The sequence below is a fragment of the Alligator mississippiensis genome, chromosome 4 (assembly GCF_030867095.1).
Source record: "Alligator mississippiensis isolate rAllMis1 chromosome 4, rAllMis1, whole genome shotgun sequence".
Classification (NCBI taxonomy): Eukaryota; Metazoa; Chordata; order Crocodylia; family Alligatoridae; genus Alligator; species Alligator mississippiensis.
Window position 1 is genome coordinate 150,845,746 of NC_081827.1, and position 21,942 is coordinate 150,867,687.

Sequence of the window (21,942 nt, forward strand, 5' to 3'; positions counted from 1 at the left end):
ACTCTGAACTTAATACAAAAAGGTTTTATTTATAAAAGATTAAATTGATGATAAAGAATAAAACCCAGAAAATGCCTGGAGAGCCTGAGAAGTACAAAATGAAAAGGCACGTTACAGCTCCTTCCTTGGTAACATTTAGAGATCTTGACCAGTACTAAAATCCCTGTTCAAAAAGTCAGTCACAATATTTCCAGGTGTGCTTGCCCCTTTGGCTACAATCGCCTAGTGTGTATTTTGTACAGAAGGCTGCTAATCATACTGCATTTACACTCCCACAGGATATTATCTCAGCACAAATCCATTCTTAGGCTGATGACACAGAGATGCCATCTTCAACATCATCATAACCCGTGTCTCCAGGAAGAAGGGCTGGGTCATCTTGCACAGACTCAAAGATTCCTTCACTTTTAAGCCAGGGCATGCGCCATTCTGAAAAATATCAACAGAAACAAATTACAGAGAATATGTTTTAATATGAGCCTACATACATTCATATAACCTGTATGCGGCCTATAGCCTGCGCTGCCACTGGTCTCCCATCTCTTCTTGTAAATGATCCCAGACAAGTTTCCATTCTTACTCTCTATGCTTGCAAGGCCTACGCTTACATTCTTTGCAGCACAGATGCTCAGATTCAGGATGAGGATCAGAGAATTCCTGACATCTTTTGGGCAATGCAGGAGACTCCTCTGGGCATTGGAGGATCAGGGCTTGAGTACATCAGGAGGAAGAGGACCTGGGACACAACTCAGAGTTTCATTGGGAGTGCTCTAAATACCAGACAGCTATGAACCAGTTGGGTGGCAGTGGCATTATGTCCTTGCATTCCTCAAAACAGGAACTGGGGTTCAGAAGCACACCTGGTCAGGGATAGCTCTAAGGATGGATGGAAGTGAAGAACACTGTTACTCTCATCAATTGCTGTTGACTTGAGTACTGACTTTGGTGAGACACCCTTTGGAGGCTCCTAATTCCCTTCAGGGACTGTGTAGGAAGCCTAGGCACTGATCTCGGTTTATCTGAATTCCAGGCACTCAGTTATTAATCAGAACAAGGCATTAAATGGAGCTGTCAAAGGGGATAATTTGGATTTGATTTTTATAGTTCTCTCTCATTCCAAGGTTTTACATTGGGATCAGTAAGCCATTCTAGCCTGGAGGCACCCAGGGAGGTAGGTTCTTCTCAGCTGACGGCAGTGTTTCTCAGCATGAAGCCTTAGCATCTCTTCACTCCAGGCACCTATTCTTTGCCAGAGTTTCATTCCTTGTGGGTGAGGGGGTCTTCAACAGCTGTCTGTGATTCTACACACATGGGCAAGATGCTTTGAGGAGCCTATGATTCTGATAAAAAGACTGCAACTCACTCCCACATTGTCAAAATATTCTACAAAGAAAGTTGTGGAAGCAGATCGGCTCCTCTGCTGTGATCTGCTGGGTTCAAGAGAGGTGTCAGGAACTAAGAGGTTGGATTCCTTCTTCTCAATGAGGGGGTCACATTGTCTTATGACAATGTCTGTAGCCCTAAGGAGTCATAAAGCCTGAAGGACACCGAAGGGCTCCCTTCACCACAATATATCTCAAGAGCAAGGACCTATAGAGCGGAAGACATTGCAAGTCTTACACAAAGCAGATTCACAGTTTATACTCATTTAGTTCACAGAACCATATAATCCATCCCTAGACAATTCCCTGCAGCTTGTAAGGCAGTAGCTTAGCACTTGGAAGAAGAGTTCAAGGGGCTCTAATGACAGGTACTGACAGGCCTCATGTCATCCTCTCTCAGGGTAGCTACTTTAGATTTTTGCCTTAACTTTTCCCAACCTTTGGTTTCTGTATTTGAGCCCTGAAGTTAACCCTGTTTCATGTCCTGAAGTTTCCTCCTGCAGTAATAAGGACTAGAAAGCTGCCTGATCTTTAAAGGGAAACAGCATTTTTCTTGTAATCATTTTCCTCCAGGAGCTGCAGATGCAAGCAGACCTAGGCAGGCTGGCATGTTGGGCAGAACAAAGCCAGATGAGTTTCAACACAGAGAAATGCAAAGTGCTGCATCTGAGAAGGAAGAACCCCCAGCACACCTTTGGGCTGGGCATCGCTAACCTGGACAGCACTGCAAATGAAAGGGATCTGGGGGTAACAACAGACCCCAGCATGAATACGAGCTGGCAATGCGATGCAGTAGCCACTAGGGCCAATAAAACTTTGGCATTAATCAATCAATGCATCTCCAGTAAATCCAGAGTGATTCTCCCACTTGACTCAACATTGGTGCAGCTGCACCTGGAGTATTGCATCCAGTCCTGTGCCCCGCACTACAACAAGTATATGGTAAAGTTCAAGAGAGCCCAGACAAGTGCCACTCGCACGATCAGGGACTTGCATGGCAAGCCATATGATGAGAGGCTGAGGGATCTTGGACTCTTCACACTGGATGGTCACCTGACTGGGGTCATCTTAGCCCAGATGTTTTTCCTGCTTGTGCAGGGGGCTGGACCCGATGACCCTTCGGGGTCCCTTCCAGCCCTGTGATTCTACGATTCTAAGTGATGACGTTGTGCACATTGGACACACTGCCCTTCCCTCTCACCTGTCTGTGAGTCCCTGTAGGTCTGTAAGTTCTCCTCTTTTTCTGCTGGGACACCAGTGAGTGCAGAAACAGGAAAATGTGGAAGATCAGGAACTTCTGCAGCTTCATCATAACCATCTTCAGTGACATCTCCAGCCAGGGCAAGGGCCTCAGCAACAGAGGAAGGAATCACTGGACATGAGAGTTCCTCCACTGAAGACAGAAATACATGACTGAAAGGGAAAAAAAAGCTGAGGGGCTTCCACTGTCCAGAGCCATGAGGCAATGAGAGACCACAGCATCCACCACAAACTCGGTGTCACAGGATTGTCACATAGGTCAAAGTCAGAAGCACATTTCAAAGTATAGGTGTGCTGTTATGCTGTAGGAAGGAGCCAAATGCAGCAGCTCTGCTGGCTTGTGTGAGGTAGGTGTGGGAGATCAAAATGAGGAGGTCAAGCCTGAGGACAAAATTCTCAGTGCACATTGAGTGTAAGTTTATTAATCTTTGTGCACTAACTGCACAGTGCTTCTACAGTGCTCCTTTAAAAGCAGAGTGCCTGTAGATGCATGCTTCTCCAACATGCTGTAATTAATTAAGTCTGCTGGAGCACGTTAATTAGTGTGTTCCAGCAGCCCTTGGAACTCATGTATTCAGTGCCCCTCTGCTGCAAAATGCTGGCGGGGTGTTTTAACTAAAGCTCATCAAACAAGCTTTAGTTAAGCAGCACCACCACCATTTTGAAGCGTGGGATGCTGAATACACAAGACAAGCCATTGTAGGCACCTTAATTAGGGAGGCTATTGGGGCTGCTGTAATTAAAGTGCTCCCACCCAGCCCAGAGCATGTGTAAAGATGCACTGAGTTACTAGCATTATTTGGAAAAAAGGAGTGAAGGGCATCACAGGGAGAATTCTCCCCAGAAGAAATCATTTGTGGGTGAAGGGAGAAGGGGGAGGGGGTTGAATCCAGGTCCTCTGGCAACTCAGAAATTGTCTGGAAAGTAACGAGGTCTTTTTGAAATGTTGTTTCTTAGGCTGTGTGAAATTTCGCCGGCAGTTTCTTTTCAACTCTGTCTCAAATTGTTTCCAGCTTGAAACAGCAAAATCAAAATGAAACAAAGAGCTTTGAAACGGCCTCAAAATGAAACAGTCAAATCAAAACATTTCAAAATTTTCAAAACCTTTTGCGTTTCAAAGCTCAAGCTGGGTTTGCCTGTAGGGAAACAGAAACTAAAGTAAAGAGAGGAAGTGGGAAGAGTGGGGAAGGCAGGGAAGGAGTGCTCTCATTATTGACTGTGTAGCTGGCCAGTGAGCATCATCCTTCCCTGAGGTCCCTTCCAATCCCAGTCCTCTGGGGGAGAATTGCAAAAACTAAATAAAAGGCAGTTTGAACTGAACTGACCTGATTTCTGCGTTGGTGTCAGGTAGTGAGCTGTGTGTTCCAGCAGCTCAGCATCAGATAAGAACGGCTAGCAGCACTGATCTTCTAAAGGATTTCCTACTTGCTAGCAAGAGGGATTTCAGATTCAGAATACCTTTTTCTTTGAAGCGCTTTCATTTTATTATATTCACTGATTCATTCTTTTGAATGCTATAATTATATTGGATAGAATTACTGGAGAGTTTAATGTATATAGGAAACAAAATACATTTATATTTTATTTCTATACATTGAAAGCTTTATACATTATAGAATTTATAAAGGGACAAAGCCATATTTCTGTTTGCTTTTATACATTTTTTATTTGCACTACACACCTACCTACACTCTTGCACCCACACTTTTGAATTTATACAGGGGCTAAGCCATATATTTGCCGTTTAACATTTTTTATTTGCATCTCACACACACCTAATAGTACCACCAACAACCTTGCACCCACAGTTTTCAAGTTATACAGGGGCTAAGCCATATACTTGCCATTTAACATTTCTTACTTGCACCAGACACCTACATTTTTTTAAAAATTTATATAGGAATGTGAATAAATTTATATATCTGTACTAAAGGAAGACATGAAACACAGCATGAAGCGTGGTGGAAAGGCAGGTGGCCACACTGACCAGCCTTCGAGGAGGAGCCGAAGAGTGGGTAGTGGGAGAGGTGTAAGTTCCACCCTGCCACCAAACTGAGATGCAGCCTCTTTCCTCCAGCTAAAAAGGATGAGGCTGCTACAAGCAGCAAGGAGAGGGAAGCAATGCTACTGCTGCTGCCTGTGCCCAAGACTGCATCCCCTCCATGTTACCCAGCCATAACCCCCACCCACACTACCATCACTGCAACAACAAGCAGCACCACCAGTACCAGCACTGGCACCAGCACCAGAACCAGCACCAGCACCAGCACCAGCACAGCAGCCTACTCTACCCCAATTTCGCTTCGCATGCTGAGCCTTCCGGTGCCAGAGAAGGAGCTGGTGCTAGAGCTGGATCTCAGTGCACTAGCAAGGGAAATTTTGGGGAAGGAGGTGGGGGAATCAGCTGAGTTTCTGCTTGACATGCCTCAAGTTTCCCCAAGATCCAGGTCTCCTTCCCCAGAAGGCACTTTGGTGGAGGTTGATGTACAGGTGGAGGCAAGCAGCTCAGCTGAGTCTGTTCCTTCTCTTGCTCTGCCTCTGCCTGCTGAGGAGGAGGAAATTGCAGCACCATCCACAGATGCACCCACACCCCAGAAGTGAGTGGGTAGTGTGGTCTGGGATCACTTTGAGGTGGTAGATGATCCCACACATGCTATCTGCCTGCACTGCCGAGCCAAAACCAGCTGGGGCAAGGGAACAAATCATATGAGGACCACTGGGATGCTGATGCAACTCTGCAGGCATCAACCCCTTCCCCTTGATCCTTCTCAGCCTGGCAGCACTGGGAGTGTGCCCAAAGCAAACCCCCTCGATCCAAAGCTCCCATCCCCCTAAAACAGAGGCAGATCACCCTGGAACAGTGGGAGAAAGGCAGACAGAAAGCGGGGCACGTTCCAAAGGTGAGCGATATCATCCAGAGCACTGGGGAGATGCTTGCTGTCGATGGCCAGCCATTCTCCCTAGTTGAGCAGCCAGGGTTCAGGTGGCTCATGGTACTTGTGGACCCATCATACCAACTGCCTGCATGCACCACTTTCAGTAGGATTGTGGTGCCATCCCTGTATGAGTTATGCATGGAGTACTTGAGGGAGAAGCTGCACAAGAAAGGTCCACAGTTTGCCTTACACTTCACCTTGGCCATCTGGAGCAGCCAGGGTGGACATCATGCCTACCTCTCCCTCACAGGGCACTGGTGTGACCAGTCAGGCCATTGGTGGGATCTCCTTCAAGCTGAGGTGATGGATGAGTCCCACACAGCAACAGAGATAATGGGGACCATGAACCGCTTGGTGCAGGGGTGGCTTGCTGAGCAGGGCAAGCTCACACACAGGTTCATGGTCACCGACAATGGGACCAATGTGATTCATAGACATTAGGGTTGGAAGGGACCCAGGAAGATAATCAAGTCCAGCACCCTGCCCAAGGGCAGGAAGTCAGCAGGGATCACAGGATCCCAACAACATAAACATCCAAATGTGTCTTGAAGGCGCTCAAAGTAGGTTCTTGAACCAGCTCCGGCGTCAGTCTATTCTAAACCTTGGGGTCTTGGACAGTAAAGAAGTTCTTCCTTATGTCCAGCCTGAAATAGTCATGGAGGAGTTTGACCATTTAACTTTGTCATCTCTTGGGGCGCTCTGATGAACAGACGTTCCCCAAGATCCTGGTGAGCACCCCTGATATACTTATAGGTGGCCACCAGATCACCCTTGACCCTGCACTTTTCCAGGCTGAAGAGCTCCATGGCTCTCAGCCTCTCATCTTAGGGTCTGTTTTCCTTCCTGACATCTGATCATGCACGTGGCTCTCCTCTGCACTCTCTCAAGCTTCTCCACATCCTTTTTTAATTGTGGAGCCCAAAAGTGGATGCAGTACTCCAGCTGTGGTCTCACCAGGGCCAAGTACAATGGGAGAACAACATCCTGGAATTTTCTTGAGAAGCATCTATGGATGCAGGACAGCATTTTGCTCACTTTACTAGCCGCAGCATCACACTGAAGGCTTATATTCATCTTGTGGTCAGTCATGACCCCCGAGTCCATTTTGTTCATAGTGCCACCCAGTTTAGCACTGTCAAGCCTCTAAGCATTCTGCAGGTTTTCCCTCCTGAGGTGGAGAACCTTACGTTTTTCAGTATTAAACACCATCAGGTTCTCATCCACCCACTTTCTGAGCCTGTCAAGGTCCGCCTGGATCAGCCTTCTGTCCTCAGGTGTGGATGCTTTACCCCAGAGTTTGATGTCGTCGGCAAACATGGCCATTCCACTCCTGACACCAATGTCTACATCATTAATGAAGATGTTAAATAGTATAGGCCCTAGGACAGAGCCTTGAGGGACCCCACTGGTCACAGTACACCATGATGATTGACTTCCATCAACCATCATCCTCTGGGTCCTACCGCGCAGCCAATTTCCCAGCCAGTGGATTGTGGTGAGGTCAAGGCCGCAGTTAGCCAGTTTTACCAAGAGGTGATCATGGCACACCAGATCAAAGGCCTTTTAAAAGTCAAGATATATGACATCAATCTCTTCTTCCTTGTCCAGGTGATAGGTCACCTGGTTGTAAAAGGAAATGAGATTGGTCAAGCAAGACCTACCCACAACAAACCCATGCTGGGTATGCCTCAGGATATTGCTGTCAGCTAGGCTGTTAAGGATGGCTTCTTTGATAATCTTTTCCAAGATCTTCCCTAGGATAGGAGGTCAGGCTGATGGACCTGTAGTTTGCTGGATCCGTTTTCCTCCGTTTCTTGAAAATAGGCACCACACTGGCCTTCTTCCAATCTTTGGGCACCTCACCAGAGCGCCAGGAGCTCTCAAAGATCTGTGCCAGGAGCTGGGCTATGATGCTTGCCACCTCCTTGAGTACCCTTGGGTATAAACTCTCAGGGCCAGCTGACTTGAAGGTATCCACTCTCTCAAGGTGTTCCTTCATGAGGTCAGCTTTGATGGAGGGTAGGGAATCTCTCTCACCTGGGCCTCCCTGTCCCATTGTGGGCAGGGGCATCCCATGGGACTGATGAAAAACTGACACAAAGTAACCCAATTAGCAAGTTTGTTTTTTTCCTGGGCATCAGTTGTTAGGTGTCTCATCTGGTTTAGCAAGGTCCAATGTTGCCCTTGCTTTTCCTCCGGCTCCCCACATATCTAAAGATGGAGTTTTTATTATCCTATTTGTAGCTAGCTGGAGTTCTGTTGCAGCCTTGGCTTTCCTGGTTTGCTTTCTGCAGGTTCAAACAGTGCAGCATATTCCTTCTTGGTGCTGGATCCAGTCCTCCATCCTTTGTAGGTCTTTCTTTCAAGATGCAGGAGGCCCACTAGTTCCCTGGAGAGTAAAAGGGTTGCTGTGCCCTTTTGCTACCTTTCCTCAGAGACAGGATAGATTTTGCTTGCGCATCCAGGATTGCTCTCTTGACAAACAACCACTCATCCTGGACTCCCATCCCCTTTGGGTTGTGGCCCTTTAGGGCCTCACTGACAAGCCTCCTTAGCTTGTCGAAGTCATCTTTCCTGAAGTCAAGGACTTCTGTATTACTGACTGACTTACCAGCTTTACGGCAGGTGGTGAAGGTAATCAGCTAATGGTCATGGTCTCCTAGCTTCCCTTCAATTGTTAGGTTGCTGATTAGGTCGTCCCCGGTTGCCAGTACCAAGTTGAGCAGCGCTTTACCTCTCATTGACCCATAGACTTCCTGCATCAGATAGAGTTTGTCCATGCAGGAGAGAAAGTTTTGCAACCGCTTCGATTTGGCCGAGCACTCTTCCCATGACATGTCAGGGTAGTTGAAGTCCCCCATGACAACCATGCATAGCCCAGTCATGGCCCAGTCATGGCCCAGTCATGGGCGCAGTCCCACCATGTCTCCATTAACCGTATGGCATCATAATTATTTGTGTTAACCAGGAGGACAAGTTCCTCCTCTTTATTCCCCAAGCTCCCGGCTTTTGTATATAGGCATGCAAGTGTCCCTTTGGGGGCCTTTGCCTTGCCTACAGTATGTTCCAGGGCTGAGGCAAGGGTGGTATCCTTTAAGTGACTTAGCCTGCTGACTTTGTATGGGTTGCTCAGTGGGCAAGCAGTGGCAGTAGTCCCCCCATCCCCCAACCCCCCGTGTTCTTAGTTTAAAGCCCAATGGAGCAGGTCAGGCAGTCTGGCTGAGAAGAGCCTCCTCCCCAGCAGAGAGAGGTGGAGGCCTTCTCTTCTCAGCAGCTCACTGCCTCTCTCACCAAAGAGCGGACTGTGGTCATGGAAGCCAAAGCCTTCCTAATAACGCCAGCACCGCAGTCTTTGGTTCACTACCCACATCCTCCTCTCCCTCCTCAGCCTGTAGCCTGAGACTCGGAGGATCGATGAGAACACCACCTGTGCCCCCAACCCCTTAAGCCCCACTCTCAAATCCCTCTAGTGCTTCATGACCTGGCTGGGCACTCTCCAAGCTGTGCCATTTGTGCCCACATGGATAAGTTCAGGGTCCCACAATATGATCCAGGCGGTCGAGACTTGGTGGAACTCCACATACCTGATGCTCGAGAGGCTGGTGGAGCAACAGAAGGTCATCCATGAGATGGCCTTGCTTGAGGAGATCGGGATCAGCGCCCCCTGAACAGAGCTGAGTAGGGTACTGTCTCCCAGATCGTGGTGGTCCTCAAGTCCTTCCTTGAGGCCAGTGAGAGCCTCAGTGCTGCTGATGCCCTCCTTAGCCAGGTGATTCCCATAGTGAGGGAAATTCAGAGCCAAATGGTGAGCTTCCAGGGGATCAATGTTCCTGGCTGGGGTAAGCCACTGTCACCAGACATGTAGGCACTGGTGAGATGGCTGAAGGAGGGCATCAGGAAACAGCTTGATCCCTTCTGATCCAGGACAGTGCATATACTGGCCGCCATGTGTGACCCAAGGGTGAAGGGCACTGTATTCAGGAGCCAAAGGCTGAATCAGTGGATGGAGGTGCTAGTAAAAAAAGTCAGGGAGGCAGAATGCCAGAGGTGGGGGGACGTGGAACATGGGGATCCACTGTCCCATTCTAGCATGCCATCCACCAGACAGTCTTGTCCTCCACCACAGGCACTGCCAATATGGGGTACGGGCATGGTTTCTATGCACCAGACCCCACCATCAGGCAGGCTTTGTGGCCTCAGCAGGAGCTAGTATGGCTGCAGTTTTGACCCCGCTGTGGCTTAACACACACACACACACACACACACACACACACACACACACAATCTCAGTTTTGCATTCAAGACTTTGAGGTACAGTTTCCCAGAAACTCCTGCATTTATCTCCTTGAGTCTTGGCAGGCTTCATGCCCTCAGAAGAGGCTGACATTCCTGCAAGTTTCATCCAAAGAAGGCCAGGAATGACAAAGGTATAGGCTGTTTCATGCTTCCCCATTATAGCCTATGGGCGAAACATCAAAACAGCGTCAAAACAGAGAAACTTTTTTGACAAAACAAAATGGAACAGCAGTTGAGTCAAAACAAAATTTGAAATGAAATGCAGTTCTGTCTAAACATCATAAAGCAAGTCAAAATGGAACGGTGCCGTTTCGCACAGCCCGACAGTGGATAACATGATGTATAGTGATTTGTGCTCCATTGGGATCTAGGGTCCAAGCTAGAACTCAGGACTGGCTGTTTTCCAGTGGCTTGTGTCTCACCTAACCATGGCTTTTTTCACTTTAGTCTTCCATCCTGGTCCTGCATATGTCCCTCTCTTGGTGTCCTGGGGTCCAGCTTCAAAAGGAGTGCTGGAAATGGATTGCGATTATGTCTAACCTGTGGGTCAGGGGTTAGAGCCATGCTTCTTGAACTCGGGGTGATGCAAGTTCAAAGGCCCTGGACTGGAGGCTCAGACTCAGATCTGATCTCTCCAAAGTGATGGCCTAAATAATGTGGCTCTTGGGGCTAAGATATGGAGGAGTTCTCCTCCTCCCTCAATTCCAAACCCACTACTTATGGGCTTCATTTTGTGACTTACGCATGTAGACTGGCTGTGTGCACATAGCCATGTACCTGACTCCTGTATAACTTACTGAGCCTACACAACACCTTGTCATATGCAATGGGTCCATACTGCACAGGTAATGGTCGGTAATAGAATCCCAGTGCACAGGCACCAAAAAGGCCAGTTTCACAGTTGGAAAACTCATTTAGGTGCACACGGGGAATGTAATTCCAGCCGTTCTGTGCCTCAGTTACACATACAGGACTTTCATTTGTTCTATTTATCACCTGCTTCTTCAGTTTTCCATCATTTTTTTTAGCAGCTCATTGTGGTGCTTTCCCAAGAATGGACTGGCTCATTACCCATCCCAGATGCTCCTGGGACACCTGGCTGCCCAGGGCCAGGCTGACATACTGCCATTGACCCAGGTCAGTGACTCTGTGGTACCAAGTGCAGTTACTTGCTCAGATGACCTGACTCTTTCCTGTGCCAGTGCACAGTCACACACATGTCCCTGTCCTGTCCCAGTGCAGCACGTGCTTCTCTGCTTCTTCACCTGCCCTAGTCAGCTAAGGAAAGAAAAAGCTGAAAAACCTCCTACAGCTAAACAGCTATAGGTAGTCATTTCCCATCATGTAAGGCTTATCTATACTGTGGAAGGAGGGTGTCAGGGCTCTGGGGGGACTCGAGTACATCACAACCCTTCTCTGACCCAGCTTACTCCTCATGCATGCACTAGGTATGAAGTTTCACCATTGAAGCTGGTCCAGACTCTTTCCAAAGGCCTGCTGCAGGGCAAGGGCTTGGAAATAGGTACCAAAGGATGAGCGTGAAAACGTTCACTGACTCATTCCCAGACAGGAGCGTGCCTGTGGACAGAGTTTAGCAGGGTGAGATGGGGGTATGATCAGGCCCCTGAGGCCAGGGCACTGTGAAGGAATGAGCCAAAACTCACAGCATGGAGGGCCAGCAGGAGCTGCAGCTGAGGGTATGGAACAAGGGAGTCCACAAGGCCTGAGAGAATCTCTGGAGTGGAGTTGTTCAACAGAGGACACGGAGGAGGGAAAAAACAAAAAACAAACAAACAAACAAAAAAAAAAAACTACAGCCACAGGTAGAGCCTTCTTGCATGTGGGAGAGACCCCAAAGAGAGTGTGAACGGTCATAGGGGTAAGGGTAGGCTAGTACATAGCAAAGAATGGACTATGGGATTTTTTTGTCTGGATTATGGTGATTGGGAAGTTGAGCACCCAATCCTGAGTAAAAGGGACATTACTAGAGCCTGACAAGAAGGCTGAGATGCTTTTCTTTTCTTTGTTTTGTTTTGTTTTGTTGTTTTTTTTGCTGTTTCTTTTGAGTTTCTTGAGCACAGGCCAACACCAGTCCCTGGAAGGGTGTACCCAAAAGAGGCCCAAGGACACCCTGGGACAGGGGGCCAAAAATAAGGCCACAGTAGGCAGCACTGCAACCTGGCTGTGGAAGAATATTATGAACACCATCTGGAGAGGCTAGGTTGGGGTAAAGGGGAGGTTGTGGAGCCCCACAAAAGTAACAGGGATCAAGACCAGACAGGATCACCATGGGCAGGTCCTCCTGGGAATATATATGTCATCAAAGTCGTGGCAGGAGAGAAAACAAGCGATCCATTTCCTGGCAGACCAGGTGATCCAGAGCCAAGGTCCATCCTGTCACCCCCTGTAGGGAGACGAGCTCAGGGCAGTGCTATAATACCCTATAATACCTACAGTCATCACAGGCACATTGCTACCATAGTTCTGGCAAGCCATCAGAGATACGGGAGCACTTGTCTGCATTGCATTATTGATTCAGTTCTCATCAAACAGTTGTTTACACATGGCTTGGAGCCTCAGTACCGGAGCACGATGAGCTCCTGCTGATCTCAAGGAGATATGGGCACGTCTCTCCAGACTGAAACCTCAGCCCGTCTCAGGAACACATTCATAAAGCATATAATTTTCCTCTAAAATAAAGTTTCACAGCAGACTCATGTTGTCTCTGTGGTATGGATTTCCCCCTCACCTTTCCCGTCTGGAGGCACAGGGATGTTACTCCATTTAGGCTCCTCCACGCTGCCGTAATTCTGCTGTAAATCCCCACGGGAAGTTTCCTTTGCAAGAATAAAGACCACCCTCAGCTTCCTTTGGTCTTGTCCATTTCTCCAGAATGCTCCGAGTTCCCAGGAAACCCTGTTGCCCTGGACCTATGGCTCTTTGCAGTGGAGTGCAAGGAACCTCTCAGAGTGGTCTGGTTGGAAAGGGAAAGGTCATGGGCATTGGTAAAAAAGGACTTAGTCCAGCTTCAGTTCTTCCTGAATAACTAAGGATACAGCCCTGCCCAAGTGCACCCCATATTGTTGGGATCATGTGTTTTATTACAGTCAGGATCTGTGCAGCATCTCATGCAGACTGGAACGTAACTTGGTCTCTATGCTCATGGCTGGGTGGCAGGGGTGAAAAAATTTAGCAATGATTTGGATTTGCTCAGTGATAGACTTCTCAAGGCTCAGCACATTATTTCTTGTGCCGTTCCCAGCCAGTTACTCACACACAAGGAGTGTCTGGATCTGACTACCTATTTCTATCAAGAGGTTATCACAGAAAACTTTGAATGCTTTGTTAAATATGACCCAGTTCCACCGTCTCACGTTTGTACTGGACCATGACCTGGAGGACATCCACAGGAAACGGATTCTCCCCCTAGCTCTGGGGCTCCATCTCTGGGCTCTTCTTTGCCCCATTACCTTGAGCTGATCCAGGATCATTTCCATCTTTGCTGTCCCCAGTGTAATACTGCAGCTTCATCACAGAGTCCTCTGAGTAGGAGACTGGAGGGTGAGAGACAGTTCGTTATCCACCTGGGGAGGACGGAGCCCCCAGAGAAGAGCAGTGGCTTCAGTGGGAAAAGGATTCAGATGCCCTTTGACTTGATGCTCCTAGAGATGACCTTTCCTGATCCATACAGAGGTCTGCTTCCAGGCTGCAGCATGGGGAGGAGAAGAGGAACACTGCATAGAGTTGGGACAATTGGAGTGTCTGCTGAGAAGGAAACTCATTTCCAGAACTCCTGTAACAGGTTGTTCTCACCCCAGACCCAGTATGCACAGCCTTGTACAGGATTGCAAAGATTTGGGTCAGCATGGGAAGTGCCTTAGGTCTTTGTTATACATTAGTGTTAGGTGGCTCAGGGAGCTTTTAACCTCCAGACTGTCTACATATTAAAACACATAAACTACTTGTAAGCACCCTTAGGTACCTTTAATTTATGCCACTCCAGGGCAGGTTAATCCCTGATATGTGTTACCCAGTTTGTGTTTCCTGAATGTGAGGCCATTGCCCAGAGATAAGACACCCAAGTTGCATACTCCAGCATCCCAGGATGTAGATTCCCCTCCCCATTCTATGTAGAAAACTTTCCACTCCCTCAACTCTCCTGCCCAGGGCATGGTACTGGCACCAAGCCAGCTCTTTGTCCAGCACCTGGGAACATTACCTGGCCAGGCAGGTTGCAGGGCACAGGCTAGTTCAGGAGGGAGAGCTACGGGATGTGCAGTGGGGAGCAAGGTAGGGGGCCAGATCCAGGTCCCATAAAATGGGGCTTCCCTCCTGGGGCCAGCTCCTTGTGAGGTAGGGCTACCCAATCCCAAAGCAAATCCCAATTCTTTTATGCCTGAGACTTTATTTAATTTATTTACTCTTTATTTATTGTTAAATTCTTCTTTTTTCTTGTATTTCTCCTTTTAGAGAATTCAGTGTCTGGCTGACTTCATTTCACCATCCAGCCCCAAGCCACCATTCCCATCCACTGCCTCTCTACCGGCCATTTCACTCCCCATCATTAAACTCTCCCACTTCTACCTCACGCTCCTGCCAACATGAACCGATCTCTCCAGCCCACCTTCATGGAGAGCGGACACAGAAGCCTATCTTGGCCCGCCAGCCCTCTAGCGGCAGCTCTTAGTTCTGCAAGTTGGGGACAGGCAGAAAAGGTTTTTAACTCAAATGTTTAACTACTAACTACACTAACACTGATCAACCTTTGAGAAACTTAAAGTGTAAGATGTAACCAAATCCTAAAATACTCGCTGTGTGTTGGCAATGGGGCGCACAGACCTGAGCGACCGAACATCTCGAGCTTCTCCCTCATCAGGTTATAATCAATCTCTTCATACACAGCTTCAGTTAAGGGGCCTGAGTATCTTCCAGAGGCTGAAAACAAATGGCAGGTTTCACACAGGGTCATGGAAACAGGACATGTTAAGACAGGAAATGTTAAAGGGTCCTCCAGCTTTTCCCTTTGGAGCTCAGCTGAGCCCTACAGCACACTTCTACGGCCTTGTCCAATTTAAAAAAAAAAAATTTCCAATGTGGCACTGACCAAGCCTATTCAAAAACTTCCCTCTGGAAACCATTACATGGGCTTACTCCCCTGTTACAAAATCTTGTCTTACACTCACCCTAAATCTTTCCTATTTACTACCATCATAAGACTCTGACCATTCCCCAGTTTCACGTAATGGAAAAGTAAATACAGTCACACTTCCACTTGCACACCCAGATGCACACACGCACCCACTTTCAAAATGCAAACATTGACACTGGGTTCTACTGAAAGTTGTAAACTAGAGGTTGCAATAAGGGGGAATTGCCAACGCTCATTCTGCCAAATATAAGAATTTTCCCCCACCTTCCCTTTTCTACCGTTTGTTTTTCTTTGCTCCTTTCTCTTTTCCTGCCAGCTGATTTCCTAATATTTCCTTTCCTCATAGTATCCATCCCACTGATCTCTCTCTTCATGAACACTTTCACAAGTGGAGTTTCTAGCAGTTTTCCAAATACAAACCCAACATTATAATTTTCGTCCATATTTCCCATCTCTTTATTCTCCCATGAAATCTTGCTTTGTCTTTACCACTCTCCTGAGCTTGCCCCAGTTCTGCTTGGTTTGCATATTTCCCAGGAGCCCTGCACAAGTGTACTGCTCAGTCACTGATGGTAGGACTAATTTCACAAGCATTCTAGATCTCCCTCTCACAGCTCTTCCAGCATCCTCCCCTCCTCAGCTTTAGCTTCGAGGCCTAGGTTGCATCACAGCTCTGCCAGTGGCCCTCCCTTCACCTGAACTTCCCTCTGCTGTTGCAGAGCGTTTTTTCCATGGTGAGACAGATGAGGACTCACCTCCGCGCAGTGCCTTGGTGCTTTGCACCTGTCCCCCCAGCATGATCAGGACCAGGCAGAGAAGGGCCCCCAGGACAATGCAGATGACTATGGGCACCATATCTCTCCCACCTGTCAGAGATGGGCACTGAGGTGGTTCTGGAAGAAAAGGAACATGCAAGAGGCAGAGACTTCTGGGAGAAGCAGGAGGGCGTAGTGGAGAGATGTAGTCTCTAATTTAACCACCCATGGCACCAAGTTCAGTGCTGAAATTCAGGCAGTTTGTCATAGAGGCAGCTGTGTTAGGAGCCACTGGACAGGAATGGCTCCTGCTCAGCACCCACTGCAGCTCCCACCCCAGGTAACAGTTTTGGTGGACCCCTCACTCCAGGAGCTGGAGCTCATCCTTGCAGGGTAGAAACAGATGTTGTCTTTGTGCCCCTATACAAATGTTTATAGCGGTGTAGAGGTCAAGCCAACAGATGTCCATAGCCCCTGCTGCACCACAAATGCCCAAAAGTTTTAGCCACAACATCACTTATCAGAACTTCCTGGTGGAAGAAATATTTTAGGTTTATGGTGGGAAAGCGTGTGCAGTTTCCCAGTGTGGGGCGTGCGCAGGGCAGGCACTCCAATGGCTTGATCTTCTTTACCGCAGTAGTTCCTGTTTCTGGGATGCACAGCATCAGGGCCCTGAAGCTTGGTGTACACCTCCTGGGCGTCCCCATTTGGACTCTCCAGGCACCCACAGATGCTCCGTTGAAGTGCAAGAGCTGAGACCAACAATCAGCCAATTGGCAGTGTCAGGCACTGGAGCACACCAGAGTTGGCTTTCACCACTTAAAAAGATGCACCTTGGAGATCCCTGGAGTGTGTCACCGCAAGCAGAGAAACCCCATGTTCTGTGCACACATGCCCAGGGACTCCCTGAGCCATGTCTCTAAGCAAGGCAATCCTTTGTTACCCACTTACAGAGATGAAACCCAGATTTTGCCTGTGGTATGTATCTGCAAGTGGGAAACCCTGGTTTTTCCCACTTAGAAATACATGCCCCAGGGAATCTCTAAGGCACATCTGTGTCAGGAGGGAACATGTTGCCCTTGTCCTGTAGGACTGGCCCCCTGCCCTGTCTAGGGCAACAAGTGACCTGTGCTTCACCCAGTGAGGTAGATTAGCAGTGTTGGGACATATCCCATCACATGAAATCTGGTTCTTGTGCTGACTTCTGTTTATACCCTCAGGATGGAGATTACAGGTCATCATCCTGGGAACCCAGCACCAGTGAAATGTAAGCCCCAGTGATAGCAAGGCATCTTACCTGTTCTGTCTGGGGATGCAGTAGCCTCGCTCTTATCTGCAAGGAAAGAGAGAAGGAGAGTGAAAGTCTGCAGGAAGGGGAGATGGTAGGTTTGTTACCAGGAGAAGGCCTACTCTGAGAGTCTTTGTGGGAATCTCGGAGGTGGAGACTGGTGACCAAGAGTGGAAGTGAGACCTTGGGGGTATCACTGCCTCATTTCTGGATTTGTTGTCAGCAGACAGGGAGCAGGTGGGCAGGGCCTTCTTTTGAAAAGCCCTCTCAGGAGCAGTGGGCACATCCTGTAGATGTAGCCTCTCTGCCTGCACACCTCACCTGCATGTCACTTGTACGTTGTGTCTCCTGCTTGAAAAACGGAGAGCAAACCAGCAAGCCCTGCTGCAGAGCTGGAGTTAAGGTTTCGTTACATGTGCTCCAGGGTGGGGCAGGTTCACTTTAATTAGAGCAGCCATTTTGAAGTATAGGGATGCTGAATACAGGTGATGTGGAGGCTGCTGGAGTGTGTTAATTAGCATGCTACATCAGACTCAATTAATAAAGTGTGCTTCAAGATGTGCTAATTAACACATGTCAAAGCAAGAGTAGGGCCTGTATATAGGTGCCCAGACAGTTTTTGCTTAAGTGTCCCAGAGGATAATGGTTTCACAGCCACAAATCTAGGGTTCTCCACGTCTACCAAGAAGACAGAGCATCTGTCTAAAAGAGGGAAACAAATGTATGAGTATCCCTGAGCTGACACAGAGTGGAAGCAGAACAAGATCAAGAACCAAATGTTGGAAACAGCCCAACAAAAACTACGCTCATAGTCGAGGACCCCAAGATGCTACGTTACATCCTGCTACTTACTAACGCCTTTGGCACACAATAAACAACCAGCCTGTGCACAAGTGCACGCTGTGTCAAGGACAAGGTGAGTCCAGTGGACACATGGGTGAGCAAGGAGAGCCCCATGCCTCTCTCCCACGGGGCAGGGTTATAACATATATTGGTTAAAGCTGTCATTGTGTTTCATGTCTCTACTGAGGCGGGTTCATGTGCTGCTCCCCAAGCACTGGGTTGGAATAAGAAGCTGGACAGTTGGTCACCAGTCTGTGTGTGTTAGTTGGAGGGCAGTCGCATGTCAGAACTGGGGTGCACTGGTGTTCTTGTGCAGCAGCTCCCAGCAGGGCAGGGCTGTATGGTACGGACATAGGGCCCTGTGGCTGGCAGATGAATAACACAGTGGACAATGTATGTATGGAGGCCAGAGCTATGGGGGCTGATGCCTTCAAAACCAGAGCTCACAAAACCTTTCCCATCCCAGCCATTAGATCCTGCACTGAGAAGACGGTGCCCAGTCTGTGGATGGACAGCAGGATCCAGCCCATGAAACACTTTCCCCAGCCCACCTCCAAACCTGCATCATGGATGAAAGACACTGTCACTCACTGATGCAGGTCACAGCAGCATCTTCCTTATGGTGACACTCATTGTTACCCCAGGGCTCAGCACAACAGTCCCACAGAGACGACTCTGTCCCCTTGCAGTTCAGCTTGTCCAGCCAGATGGGGCCGGTCCCCTTCCCAAATTTTGCCTCACTCAGCACAGACTCAGCAGCTCCACAGCCCAGTTGTTTGCACACAACAGTAGCATCCGCCATGTCCCAGGAGTCATCACACACTGTTCCCCAGGAGCCATGGTGCCAAACCTCCACTCTCCCCGAACATCCGTCCTTTCCTCCCACAACACGCAGCTTCTCCTTCTCTGGGAAAAGCAGAAACTGCCTTACTTGGGAGATGGGTAAGGCCTTAGGGCAGAAGGAGGAGATTCAGAAAAGGGCAGAGGTACCTGTGCAGCTTGTGGAGTTTGGACACTCGGCAAACTGTGTCAGAGTTGTTTTCTCTTTGCTTCCTAGGTTAAAAAAGCACATGCTGTGAATGGGCTGGTTAGTGTGTACATTATGAGGGAGAGCAGAAGTTACCAGTACTCTCAATTATGATATTTCCATTATATAAATACAAATTTAAGTGTATTTAACATACGGTGGGTGTGCAACTTCCCTGCAGTTCAATGCCAGCTGTGTTGCTCCATGGCAGTGGTTTTTATTTTTTTTACAGTTGAGGTACCCTTCATGTAAGTCGAGACACCCTCTAAAGTGTTGGTGAATTGAGTGACACCTTATATCAAAAGCTCGTTTATTTACTACAATGCTAACCTCCTTGGGGAGGGGCCACGCAGAGCACCTAATGCACCAGCCGGTCAGGGACAAGCCCACGCCTGCGCTAACCTTCTCACACCTGCTTATCTCTTCAAATGTCACAGCACCCTCCAAGGCTCTTGTGGCAGCTCAGGGTGCCCCAGATCCCTGGTGGAGAATCCCTGATCTATTGACACCTGATGCATTGTACTTCAGCCTGTGGCTGGTAACTGCATTCCCTTACAAAGAGATTTGAATGTAAAGATTTTTACTTAAGAACCAACCACATGGACAGCCTATAGACCAAAATGATGTCCTTTGATATGGCCTGAAAAATCAAAATCAGATCTCACACCAACTTTGACATGCACACCCAATATATGTGCATGTGTGTGTGTACATACAGAGGTGTTCATATAAATAGAGATTGGAAACTGATCCTAAACTAAACTTCACAGCCAGGGCCCATATCCAATTGTTCATATCTAATAGCCACACAGATGCACACAGGACTCTGTGAATGAGAGAATGAGAATCTTGTCTGTTGTTTTGGGGAATATAGAACTGTCTATACTGAAAAGGAAATATTTCTATTATAGAACTTCAGTGAACCAAACATGCAATGCAGGCGTGTGTATATACATGTACAAGTGCACCTATGTGTGCTTTCATACACGTTTGTGGGCAAGAAATATCATCATTACCAGTACACTTAATATGGGTCTCTTCTCCCCGATTAGCACATGAGAGAGGTTTCCATGACTCTGACGGACACTGCCAAAGGGAGTTGTGATGCTCAAGGTACCGAACGTAATCCAACCATGTGTGTCCAGAACCTTGTCCGTATGTCAAGTCTCCAACAATTTCCCCTTCATCTCCGCAGCCCAGCTGTTTGCACACAATTTCCACAGTGGCTTGAGTCATCTGGTTGGAACAAATGCTTCACCACGATCCATTGTAGAAAATCTCCAATCGCCCAGCACAGTCACTGCCATTCACCAGCCTCAGATCCATGAATTCTAGAAGGAAATGCACAAGAAGGAGGTCCAGCGGGCAGATTTGATACCATCTGGAGTGAAATCCCAGAGAGCACTGACAGTCTTGGGCACTGCTGTGGATAAATACTGCACACAATAACTCCAAGGATCAGCGACTCTTTGAGGCAGCGCTGGGCAATTATAAATACAAGGGTCCCTTATGGAAAGGCACCACTTCTCAACATATAGAAGCAGAAAGAGATGAGCAGCAGTAGCTGTCTGTGATGGTGCGGACTGGCTAGCCCCAGTCGAGGAAGAGATTAAAGAGATTTGCTGGGCTGTGTAGGCCCTACCATGCAGCCAATGCCAGGCCTGCAGGAGTGATTTTAAAGAAAGCCAGTCTCATAGAGGGGATGACTCTATTCTGAGGTGCCCTGGCTCCTGGTCAGATGTCCTCCAAGACACAAACTAAGCAGATTACCAGGTCAGTGCCGTTTCTAACAGTAGGGAAGGCCAATGATTTCTCCCACACCCCAGGTAGGAACTAATGAGTAACACCATTATGATGAGGTCTGACAGTCCTGTGCACTCAGATGTATATGTGCTGCAGAGAAGAGCTCCAAGGATCAGTGAGTCTTTTGCGGCAGTGCCAGGAAATTAGAATTACAAGGTTCACACGTGGAAAGTGGCCATTTCCTAACATTTACATGCGATACTGCTCTTTCTAACACTAGAGAAAGCCAAGATTTCTCCCAGACCTGCCAGTAGGAACGGATGAATAACACTATTGGTCATTTTTTATAGGCTCCAGGGTGGGGCTGGGGCACTTTAATTTTAGCAGATCTTAGGAACCAGTCTAAAATGAAAATGCCCACAGCATCTCATGTATCAGTGTCCCTGAACTTCAAAATGGTAGCAGGGGTGCTTTAAGTAAAGCTAATTCAACAAGCTATAGTTAAAGTGCTCTTGCTGCCATTTTGAAGAACAGGGACACGGAGACACGAGATGCGGAGGCTGCTGGAGGCATGCTAATTAGCACATTTCAGCAGATTCGATTAATCGAGTCGGCTCCAATGTGCTGTAATAACAGCGCATAAGAACAGCCTCCACGCACGTCTACAGGCACCCATGATGACTATGTATGTGGTTAAGTGACCCTGGTATGAAAGGAGGAAGAGAATCTGAGACAGTCAGAGTGGTCCCTAGCATCATTAGCTCTCTCCTCAAATATTAGTCTCCCTCTCTTATATCCTTGGTACCCAGTTTCAAAAAGAGCAGTCACAGAACAGACCTGAGCAGAGCACTCCTGCATCCTCCTTGTGTCTGCAGTCGTGCTGCCCCCAGCCCCTGGAAGGGCACTCCCAGAGCTCGGATTCATTCCCAGAGCCGTTCCCATCATCCAGCCAGATCTGTCCTGAGCCTTCCTCGTAATGAACGGAGGCAGCTGCCTCGACGGCGTGTCCACATCCCAGTTGTTTGCACACAACAGTGGAGTCTGCTGGGTCCCAGGAGTCATCACAGACAGTCCCCCAGGTGCCCTGGTAGTAAATCTCCACTCTCCCAGCACAGCAACCTGTCCCATTCACCAGTCTGATCTGCCTGCTTCCTGCAAGGAGAAATCCTAGATGTTAATGGGTAAGGGTGAAGCAAACTGAGAAGTTTATCTTCAAATCAGTGCTGATGCTGCATGGACTGAAACACTAATGCTTTAGGAATC

General features: G+C 48.2%; 1 pseudogene; it reads right to left on the minus strand.

Moving 5' to 3' along the window:
* Positions 1-304: 304 nt before the first annotated feature.
* LOC132250072 (scavenger receptor cysteine-rich type 1 protein M130-like) overlaps positions 305-21,942 on the minus strand; it is a 28,521-nt pseudogene continuing 6,883 nt past the window's right edge.